General features: G+C 41.9%; 1 long non-coding RNA gene across 2 annotated transcripts; it reads right to left on the bottom strand.

Annotated features, from left to right (window-relative positions):
• Positions 1-6283: 6283 nt before the first annotated feature.
• On the bottom strand, positions 6284-8182 carry LOC102150216 (uncharacterized). 2 transcript variants are annotated; one of them, XR_011424698.1, is made up of 3 exons: positions 8048-8153; positions 7715-7841; positions 6536-6647 (listed from the first exon to the last, which is right to left on the bottom strand). It is a non-coding gene; the product is annotated as an uncharacterized lncRNA (long non-coding RNA). The 2 variants fall into 2 exon arrangements; XR_288204.4 differs by lacking the exon at positions 7715-7841 and having other exon boundaries at positions 6284-6647; positions 8048-8182.
• Between the last annotated feature and the right edge of the window lie 3376 nt (positions 8183-11558).

Genomic DNA, 11558 nt, shown 5'->3' with positions numbered 1-11558 from the left:
GAGGTTGTAAGAGTCTAAGAATTTATCCATTTCTTCTAGATTGTCCAATTTGTTGACATATAGCTTTTCCTAGTATTCTCATAATATTTTGTATTTGTCATATCCATTGTAATTTCTCCTCTTTCATTTCTAATGTTATTTATGTGAGCTTTCTCTCTTTTTTTCTTTGTAAGTCTGGCTAGGGGTTTGTCAGTTTTCTTTATCTTCTCAAAGAACCAGCTTTGTTTTGTTGATCCTTTCTATTGTTGTTTTTCTTTTAATTGCATTTATTGCTGCTCTGATTTTTATTATTTACCTCCTTCTTCTGACTTTGGGCTTTGATGTTCTTCTTTTTCTAATTCAGTTAGGTGTAGTTTGAGATTGCTTATTTGGGATTTTTCTTGTTTGTTAAGGTGAGCCTGTATTGCAATGAATTTCCCTCTTAGTACTGCTTTTGCTGCATCCCCTAAGAGTCGGTATGGTATGTTTTCATTTTCATGTGTCTCCAGATATTTTTGGATTTCTCCTTTAATTTCTGCAATGATCCATTTGTTGTTCAGTAGCATGTTGTTTAGTCTCCAGATCTTGGTCCCTTTCTCAGCTTTTTTCTTGTAGTTAATTTCTAGTTTCATAGCATTGTGGTCAGAAAAGATGCTTGTCATTATTTCAATCTTCTTAAATTTATTGAGGCTTGTCTTGTTTCCCAACATGTGGTCTATCCTTGAGACTGTTCCATGCAAACTTGAGAAGAATGTGTATTCTGCTGTTTTTGGATGGAGTGTTCTATATATACCTATTAAATCCATCTCGTCTAGTTTTTCATTTAATTCCCCTGTTTCCTTGCTGACTTTCTGTCTATATGATCTATCCATTGATGTGTCTGGAGTGTTGAGGTCGTCTGCTATTATTGTGTTGTTGCTAATGTCTCCTTTTAGGTTTGTTAATAGCTGCTTTATGTACTTTGGTGCTCCTGTGTTGGGTACATAGATATTTATAAGTGTTATGTCTTCTTGGTGGAGTGTTCCTTTGATCATTATATACTGCCCCTCTTTGTCTCTCTTTACCTGTCTTATCTTGAAGTCTACTTAGTCTGATATAAATATTGCAACACCTGCTTTCTTTTGTTTCCCATTAGCTTGGAGTATCATCTTCCATCCCTTCACTCTGAGCTTTTGTTTGTCACTGCAGCTGAGATGTGTTTCTTGGAGGCAGCATATTGTTGGGTCTTTTCTTTAATCCATCTCACCACTCTGTATCTTTCTATCGGAGACTTCAATCCATTTACATTTAGAGTGGTTATCGATACAAGAAGGATTAATACTGCTTTTTTTTTTTTTTTTTTTTTTGCTCATTTTCCAGTTCTCCGGCATTTCCTTTTTTTCTTATCCTATGTATTTTGGACTACCAATTCAGTTAGATAGTTTTTTTATACTGGTTTTCTTAATTTTCTCCTTATTTATTATTTGTGTCTGTGTTCTACTTTTTTGTTTAGTGGTTACTATGAGGTTTGTATGCAAAATCTCATAGATAAGATACTCCATTTTCTGATGGCCTCTTATTTCCTTAGACTAAGCCAATTCAGTCCCTTTCTACTCCCCCTCCTAAGTTGTTTTTGTCACATCTTATTCCATCTTGTGTTGTGAGTTTGTGGTTAAAGTGACAAGATTATCTTTGCTTTTGGTGTTTTCCTTCCCTTTTTCTTTAATGTTTTACTTGAGTATTCGCTAACCTGTTCTGATGGATAACTACAATTTTCTGATTTTGTCTATCTATTTATCTTCTTATTCAGGGCTTTGTAACTCCTTTCTTCTTGTTTTCCAGGTATGAGGGGCTTCTTGAGGATTTCTTGGGGGGGGGGGCTTGTGGTGATAAACTCCCTTAGCTGTTGTGTATCTGGGAAAATTTTTATTTATCCATCATATCTGAAGGATATTTTCATGGGATAGTGTATTCTTGGCTGAGAGTTTTTGTCTTTCATAAATTTTAATATATCATTCCACTCTTTCCTAGGCTATAAGTTTTCTGCTGAGAAATCCACTGAAAGCCTGATAGAGGTTCCTTTGTAAGTTATTTTCTTCTGCCTTGCTGCCCTTCATATTTTTTCCTTGTCATTGACTTTTACCACCTTCACTACTATATGCCTTGCAGTAGGTCTTTTTACATTGATATAGTTAGGAGATCTGTTGGCTTCTTTCACTTGGATTTTCATCTCCTTCCCAAGGTTTGGAAAATTCTCTGCTATTATTTCTTTAAAAAGCTTTCTTCTCCATTCTCCTTCTCCTCTCCCTCTGGAATACCTATAATCCTTATGTTGTATTTCCTAATTGAGTCAGATATTTCTCGGAGACTTTCTCCATTTCTTTTTAGTCTTTGTTCTCTCTCTTCCTCCATCTGAAGCATTTCTATATTTCTGTCCTCAATGTTGCTGACTCGTTCCTCTATGATATCAGCTCTATTGTTCAGTGAATCCATATTCTGCTTTATCTCACACATTGTGTTTTTCATTCCCAATATTTCTAATTGGTTCTTCCTTATAGTTTTAATCTCTCTTGTGAAGTAGCTCCTGAACTTGTTTAACTGTCTATCTGCATTCCCTTTTAACTCATTGAGTTTTTTAGTGATAGCTATTTTGAATTCTCAGTCATTTAGGTTACAGATTTCTGTGTCTTCAGGATTGACTTCTGGGTACTTGTCATTTTCCTTCTGGTCTGGAGATTTAATATATTTTTTCATACTGATAGATGGCATGGATTTGTGCTTTCACATTGTGGTAGCATTTGATTGCCACTTCCACCCGTTGCAACTGGATGGGGGTCAAGAGCTGCATATTTTTAGCACACTGTGATCCATAGGACAGCTCCCAGGTGCTGGGCTGGGACACTGGATGGGGCGTGCTTTCTTTCTTCTGCGTGATCTCAGGGGCTTCTTGCTCTGCTCACAGCATCTACTCTCCAGGGGTGTTGGCTTGATGCAGACACTCCCATGATAGTTAGTCACCTCTCAGGGGGGGCTTTCCCCAGTGCTGTAAGGGAACTTGATCTATGGTGTTCCCATGGAGGGCTGCTGCTCCCTCCCCTCTTTCTTCTTGGAGGCTGCTGGCTCCTGGGGTGCTGCCCTTGGGGGAGGAAGACAAGCTTTCTTTTACCTCATTCCACTTCCTCTGTTGGGGGGGGTGTCTAGCACCTCCATCTTCTGACATATGGCTACGTGGGTCTCTCAGATGTCTTTTGTGTTGTGTGGGTGTCCTCTGTTGGGGTATGAATGTCCTTTTCATTGTATCTTAGAGGGGAGAGTTTAGAGGGAGAGCTAACTCTGCCATGATGCTGATGTCACTCTCTGGAAATTTTAAGATTCACCTTTCCCCCCTCAATTCTGTATCTTTGACCTCTCCCTCTTTACCAGATCCTTGCCTTTGGCTTTTCATAAATTTTAACTTTATTCACTAACTTTTGAACTAATTACACACAGCAAAATGGTACAGCCACTTTAGAAAATAATTCAGCAGTTTATTGTAAAAATAAACATACAATTATCATATAATTCAGCAATCCCACTCCTGGGTCTTTACCCAAGACAAAGGAGAACATGTAGACACAAAAACCTGCGTGTGAATGTTTATTGCAGCTCTCTCTTCACAATCGTCAAAAGCTAGAAATGATGCAAATGTCCTTTGGTGAACGGATAAAGAAACTGTGGTAGGTCCATACAGAGGGATACTGCTCAGCAATAAAAAGGAATGAATCGTTGAGACACACAACAATGTGGAGGAATCTGAAATGCATTTTGCCAAGGGAAAGAAGAGAGACTCAGAAAGGGATTTACTGTATGATTCCATTTACATGACATTTTCAAAAGGATGACATTATAAGGACAGAAAAAATCAACAATTGCCATCAGGAATTCTTTTGAAATTAGGTACATAAGCTTCTTCCACTAAAAAAATGCTCACAAAAGGTTCTTTGGGATCTTACCCTCCCCTGCACACTACTGCCAATGTGACTCTGACTTTCATAGCAAATTTTATTAAAACAGTTTGTCTACACCCATCCTTTCCACTCCCTCTCTTTTCATTCACTCCTCAAGCAACCTCCCGCTTGCTCCAGCATTGTCAAACTCACTGAGAATTTCTCTGTACTCATCTCTCTCATCCTTGCTCAGTAGCAGCCCCAAAGGGTTGACTATCCCCTCTTCACTCAGTTTAGGGAAGAGTCTTCCTGCCTAGACGGGGCAAAGGCAGACTCTACACTTGAGTCGGCTCTGTCACTGCCCCAGCATCTGCCACAGTTCATGCCACAGGCTAGGAATGAACCAGTAAACATTTCTGGAAAGGAGCTTTGGGACAGATAGCTAGAAAAGGTGGCACTATCCCAAGTTTTCAGAAAAACTCAGCAGCTCACCTACTTTGCACTTTATTATGTTTTCTCATAAAGACCTTTCTACCATGTATCCTCAACCATTGAAGAACAAGACAAAAATGAATTGTAATTGCACAAAAACTAACAAGAACCTCTTATTTATTTAAATTTTGCCCCTCTAAATACATTTCTCAGGAGGATGGATTTCTTTTATTGAACCTTGAAGGAGATGCCTTTTCCACCCTGGAATGGGTTCAGACTCTGGATTTATTGCATGTTCTGTGTATCTTCTTTGATTGATTGGTGCTGAAGAGCTGAGCAGCAACATTACTAATTATCCTCAGGATGTAATGCAGTTGAAGAGTCGTTAAGAACTCTCTCAATTTGGAAAGCAGCCACTGCCAAACAAAGGGATTCTTCTCGCCTCAACCAGAAGATGCACAGTCAGGTCTCTGGGGCCCTCTCTGACTCAACCCGGGCTTCATTTATGTTCAAGCAACTCCACTAACGCAGGGCATACCCCTAATTTCGCCCAGTGACAAAGATGAAGCAGAATTCTGCTGAAATGCCAACAGTTTATTTTTATCTTTTCTTTAGTAAGAACTTGGTAGGCTTTTGTTTCTTGTAGGGCATGGGGCTGCTATAGGGCAAGAAGATGGAATTAGCTTAATCATGAAGCAGTGCCAATGAGACTTGAGCGACTCAAATATTTTCCCCATCAACCTGTCTTTGATGCCTAAAATTCTCGTGTTGAGTATTTAGTAATTACCTTATGACATTAAGGAGTTGTGACCGAATAAAAAACTGAATGGGAGGGAAAACAGCATTGAACCTGATATACTAACTAGATCATACATGCAAAGTGCTCAGTACAGTGTCTGAAGGATAAAAAGGACTCATAAATAGTAGCTGTTATTTCTATTACTAATAATTGCTCAAGCATTTGCTAAGCCAATGTTTCTTGACCATCTACTTCGTGTCAGGATACCATGCTAGATGTTGATAAATTGCCAGAATCTCTGTCTCAAAAGGCTCCTGTGATCAGGGCAAGAAACCCCTCAGATAAACAATTAGACTTCACCCTCATAAGTGCTCTCTCTAATAGGACACTGAGTACCAGGTGGGAGCAGGAAGGAGCAGCCTGTGGGCTTGTGCGGACGGGACACTGTGCAGGAGAGACGGGTCAGGAGGAACATTTAGGGCGCTGCCAGGTGAGAATGAGGGGAAGGGTGTACTGGGCTAAGACTGCATGCAAAAGGCAAGATGACATGAAAAAAAGAAGGCAGGAAAACAGAGGAACAATAATGAGTTCAATGTGTTCAGAGCACAGATTTCATCAAGGGCTAGAGAAGAAAATGGGATTGGAAAAATATCCTAAAGGAGGAAGTGCTATGCCTGGTGAATGGACTTAACCCAGTAAGAAACATGGGTCCAAGTGCAGATTTCAAGCAAGAACACAATAAAATTTACTGTTTGGAAAGACACATTCATTGATATCAAAGGACGAGGGTCAGCAAACTATGGCCTTTGGGCCAAATCCAGTCCCTTGTCTTTTTATTTTATGGCTCAGGAGCTAAGGATGAGTTTTGCATTTTCAGATGGTTAAAAAACAATCAAAATAAGAAGAATATTTTATAGCACATGAAAATTGTAGGAAATTTAAATTTTAGTGTCATAATTAAAGTTTTAGTGGAACACGGCCATGCTCATTTGTTTACGCCTTGTCTCTGGCCACTTTTGTGCTAAACAGCAGAGATCATCAAAAATATTTACTATCTACCCTGCACAGAAGATGTCTGCCAGCCCTGGGTTAAAGGATATAGCTTAGAGCAGAGAGAGAACAGAAGGCAGGGAAGCCAGCGTGAAGGGCAGAGGGAGAAGCTTCAGCCATGTTTCTCCAACCTGAGTCATGTACAAATCCCCCTCCGAAACTGCTCCAGGAGCTCTAGTGTCACTTGAATTACTTTTATTCAAACATAAATTAAATATTTACAAACAGACATCCTGGTAAAACTTCCTTATTCTTTTAGCTCTTACACAACTCTAAAACCAAAACAAACTTAAAAATCAAGTACAAACAAAACTACAAGACCAGTCAATTTCACGTTAACGTCCTTAACTTAAGGTGAGGGACGATGTCTTTCAGCTGCAACCAGATGTCTGTGTCAACGTCCCAGGCCAGCCCCAGATTCATCTGAGTGCGAGTGCAGGTGTCTGCTACCACGTCTGGGTGATGACAACGATCTCACAACCTTCTCTGGGTGCAAGCACTCCAGACACCTTCATTCACGTAGAATGGCGTTGGCAACATTTCTGTAAAGGGTCAGATGATAAACATTTTAGGCTTTGCAGGCCCCTGCTACAACCACTCAATTCCGCCATCCTAGCTCAAAAGCCCTCACAGACAGTCCATAAACGGGCGGGCGTGTGCTCCAGTCAAACTTTACTGACAGAACAAGCAGTGGCCAGAATTAGCTCAGAGGCTCTGGGTCAACCTTTGTTCCAGGGCAAAGTGGAAAACTGGTGGGATTTCTGTTCAGCTGTGGACACACCCTCGACAGGCCAGGAGACCGCTGTGGAAGGAGGAGTCACTGCCACAGCCGCCCATCGGATGTATTCACAGCGACAGGCTGCAGGCTGGACTGGGGCCACAAGCCTGGACAGCAGACAGCGTCACAGCACTATCACCTCTTCACTTCACATCTGTATTCAAACCAGCTCACAGCAACAATGACCATCTTGCCACTTCCCTTGGCCCAGAATGGGGTTTCCACCCTCCGGCCCTCAACCTCAGGAGGCTCAGAGATGCCTGCAGGTCCTCACCACTTGTTCCTGCTGGGACATCCAGAAGGGCTGGGTAATTATGGACTTTGCACATTAGCCACCAGAGTCCAATGCATACTGACAGAGTCTGAGCGCCATGCCGTTATAGTTCTGAATCTCAAAACACAGTAAGAAAGGAAACTTGGCAACAGTCTTTTTAATTTGGTACCTTTTTACCCACACTGCGAGGCATTTGGGATCAGAGTTCTGATTCTCTTTATGAAGCTCTTCTATATACAGAATCACAGACTACCTTTAACTTGGAGCCTGACACTCTAGAGAATTTTATTATTATTATTACGCTTCAATTTTAGACAAAAAGCACATTTTGAAAGGAAAAAGGGCCAAGAAATGCTATAATTTGGATAAGAAACAATGTCTTTTATTAGAGTCTTTCTTGTAGGGGAGAAAACTTTGCCATACATGTCCCCATGCTGGCTAATCTTCTCTTCCCTAGACAGTCAATTCAGGGAAAAAAGAGGGATAACAGCCAATTCGGTGTGTGTGTGAAAACTCATCATCCTGGTGAACGGATGGATGGGTGGCTATTTACCAACCAGACGAGGAGGCTGAGTCCTCCAGTGAGGCTTCGGGTGTGTTCTCCTGGGTGTTCCTGGACAAACTGCACTCCATTGCTCACGACCATCCTTACACGGGCCAGGCTCTATGCCAGGCACTGGTCAACTAGAATGGAAGACAAGAGGGGCCTTGCCCTCAAGGAGATGGCACTGGAGTGGGCACCACCAGAGTCTTAGTTTTAGTTACGTGCTTACTGTGTGCCAAGCACCATGCCAAGCGCTATACACACAATTTCTCTGGGAATACTAATGACACCCCCATTGAAGAGACATGATCATCTTGTCTTTACAGATAAGGAAACTGAGACTCACAGAGGTTAAATGACCTGATGAAGGACAGACAGCCAGTCAGCGGCAGAAGCAGGTTTCGACCCTGTGTGGCCTAATCTCGGAGCTTCTGTACTTCCTCCTGCAGAAGGTGGACGCCTAAACAGACAATTCCACGACATCCATTATCCTACAACAGGGAGAGCCGAAGCAGGGGCTCTGGGAGCAGGGGACTTGTGAGGGTGGTGGGCTATTTAGAGTACTCTAGAACAAATTGATTAGGACACACGACTCATGAGTGGGACCTGAGCAAAGCCCAGCTTCTGAACCCAGTGGAGCACTTTGCTAAACATCCCACTTTAGAGCACTCGGGACTGTCTTGGAGGGAAATAAAACCACCAGCCAGGCTTTCCTCCCAGAGAGCCCCGTGGCTAACTGCCTCACCTCTTTCAAATCTGCTTTCAAACATCATCTTCACAAGGAGCTACTCAACCACCTTATTTAAGCTGCACCCTGCCTCCTCACCATCGCTCTGATTTCTTTCCCTGCCCTCCTATTTCTCTGTTTCACTGTTTTGACCTTCCAACCTATGGTACTATGTAACTTACTTATTCACTATGTTTACCGCTTATTCTTATTGTTTACTACTCGAATCCTTTCTTTAGAACATAACGTCAACGACAGGAGGAACTGGTGTCTGTTTTGTTCACCACCAGATCCCAAGTCCCTAGAAGAGAGCCGTGTATACAGCAGGTGCCAATAATATTTGTTAAATTAATAAACGAGTGAAGGAGTGTTGAAAAACAGACTGCGGATGTAAGACTGGGCTGAATGATTCTGGCAGCCCTTCCCAGCCCTGGCGTTCGGCTCCCACATACAGGAAAAGCATCCTTCCATTTGGGATTCAGGGGCACTGGAAGCAAGTTCTCACCCGTCTACATACACGACTGAGGTCTCACCGGGATTGTGCTTTCAAATGTGGATGAGACCTTCATGTTCAATAAACTCTCAACCTTGGTCTCCCGTGCTCGTCTTCATTCTAGTCCTGTGCTCTCGTGACATGGGCAGTCAAAGAAGTAAATTTAGTGCACACAGCAAATATTCCCCACATCCCAAAGGCAGGCAGAACAAATTCTGTGATCTGAGTTGGAAATATTTTTTATAAAATTCATGGGAGTGTCTTTAAGTTTGAATTAACGTAATTATAAAATTTAGAAGCATCCACTGTGCTTTTTGTAAGTTTTCTATAACAGATGTGTCAAATGTTTGGTTTTGAAAGGACTTCATAATTCAGTCACAATTTCCTCTGGGTTAATTACGGGAGTCTAAGGGTTGGTCGGGGGACAAGAGTAACACAGTTCTTGACATGCCATCTGAATGCAGGATGAATGTGGTCTGTAACAAAGGCTTCCTGTTTTCCTTTTTCTTATTATGTTGAGTAATATTCCCTTATCAGGGTGAGGAACACTCCACTTCTTTAAAGGTTGAAACTGAATTCCAATTCTGTCTGGAGCACGTTTGGGTTTCTACCAGGCCCACTTTCTGTTTCAATCCCAGGGATGGGAGAGATGGAGGGTACCACAATTTATTCCCGTGTGCTCAAATGTGATCAAACCTCGAGCTCTCACTTGACAGCTGATGTCAAAGAAATTTAGTGTCTTTTGTTTGCATATTAATTCTTTTTTTATGCATATCCTTCTAGGTTCCAAAGCCAGAAAATCTGCAGTTCATTCCTGATTATTCCCCCTGCCCTACCTACTTCCCTGGCTATCATTTTGTCCTCAAGTGCTATCAATTTACATCTAAATATTTCTTGAATCCATCCATTTCTGTCCATCCTCACTATGGCTGCCTTGATTATGGCTGCCACATTGTTCTGCTGCTAAGGTCCAAAATCTTGAATGAGACCTGTAAATAGGGTGACCAATTCATCCAGGTTTGCCTGGGACTGTCCCAGTTTTAAATCTGAAAGTCTCACATGCCAGGACCCTCCCCCTAGTCCTGGCCAAACTGACACTGTTGGCACCCTCCCTGCAAGTCTTGGAAACTCTCTGCTTCCTCTGTTCACTGCAGCCCCACTCACCTTCTTCCAGTGACTTGGACTTTCCTACCTCAAGACCTTCACACGGGCTGGTTTTCTCCCTGGATTGCTTCTGCAGTCACTCTTTGCCTAGTTAACTCATCCTCCTCTCCCAGATGCTGGCTGAAACGCCACATCTTCAGATAGCCTTTCACGATCCAGCACCCAGCCCCAAGTTCATTTCTGACCTTGCTACAACCTCTCAGTGTATTCTTTAATTTGCCTTCACAACCCTATCAATTAGTGGGTAATATTTTGTCTGTATAGTTATGTGTTTAAAGAAGCACTTTCTTCATTAAAATTCAGCTCCTCAGAGGCAGACAACGTGTCTGTCTATACAGCTGTTTGTCCCCAACACCTTGCCCAGGACCTGGGAAGTATCGAGTCCTCTATAAATACACTTTCAATACGTTTACTTTGTACGTGTTTTCCTTTTCCCCTGATTAAACTTACAAGACCTCTTTCTATCCTCCCTCCTTCCCTTCTTCCTGCCTTTCCTATCTCTTGCTGTCTCTCCTCTCTTGTTCTTTCTTTCTATTGAAGAAAGAATTATTGGAATTATCTGTTAATGCTGTTTTATGAGTTTTAAACCAGTATTTTCTGCTTTTATCAGCATTATTTCCTTCATCTAATTTTCTTAGGTATATTCTTTATTTTAGTTTGTTAGCTCTCAGGCCCATTTGCCAGCTCTCTCTTCCTCCCACCTGCTTTAGCTAGACTGAGCCTGCACTTTTCCTGAAGAGACAGAGCTGTGTCACTTCATCACTCTTTTGGCACCCGTTGTTTTCTCTGTGGGATATGCCCTTCGTTTACTAATCTAACAAATATTTAATGGCTACCTCCCCACCTTGTCCACTGAACTACTAATTATTTAAGATCCAGCTCAGCTGTTCCTTGACTGTAACGCTTTCCTGCCTCCACCCCACTGAGTTCATCCGCTGCTCTGTGCCACACCCGTACCTGGAGTGGACATCCGTTATAGTACTTACGTTGCATTGTAACACTTTATTCATACTCCATCCTCCCCACTGACCTCTGAGCTCCACGATGACAGTGTCTGACCTCTGTGTCTATTTTGGGGGAGTTTGAGATTCTGGAGGAAAGGGACACACATAATTAGTATGGCTCTCTCTGCAGCCTCATCCTCTTAATAACTAAAGAGACCTTCCAGAAAAAAATAAGTAGATTAAGTCAACAGGAAAATAGGCAAGGAGATGAATAGACAGAAAAAAATACTGGGTCATGGATCACGTACATTTTCAGCTTGATTATAATACCGACGGAAATTTTTTTATTGGAGACAAGAAGAAAAACCAGGGAGGGACAACTACAAATATAAATTTGATGTAGATAAGAGCGATTTTGAGAAAATTCACACTGGAGGGACTTGGTCCTCATAGAATACGATTTTGCCAAGTTTGGCAGTTGGGGTGGAATATGGACCTCGATCAGAGTGGAACAGGTTTGGAGTACTTT

Source organism: Equus caballus, chromosome 13 (genome assembly GCF_041296265.1).
Source record: "Equus caballus isolate H_3958 breed thoroughbred chromosome 13, TB-T2T, whole genome shotgun sequence".
Lineage (NCBI taxonomy): Eukaryota > Metazoa > Chordata > Mammalia > Perissodactyla > Equidae > Equus > Equus caballus.
Note: the sequence above shows the minus strand (reverse complement) of the source record. Positions and strands in the feature narration are given on the sequence as shown.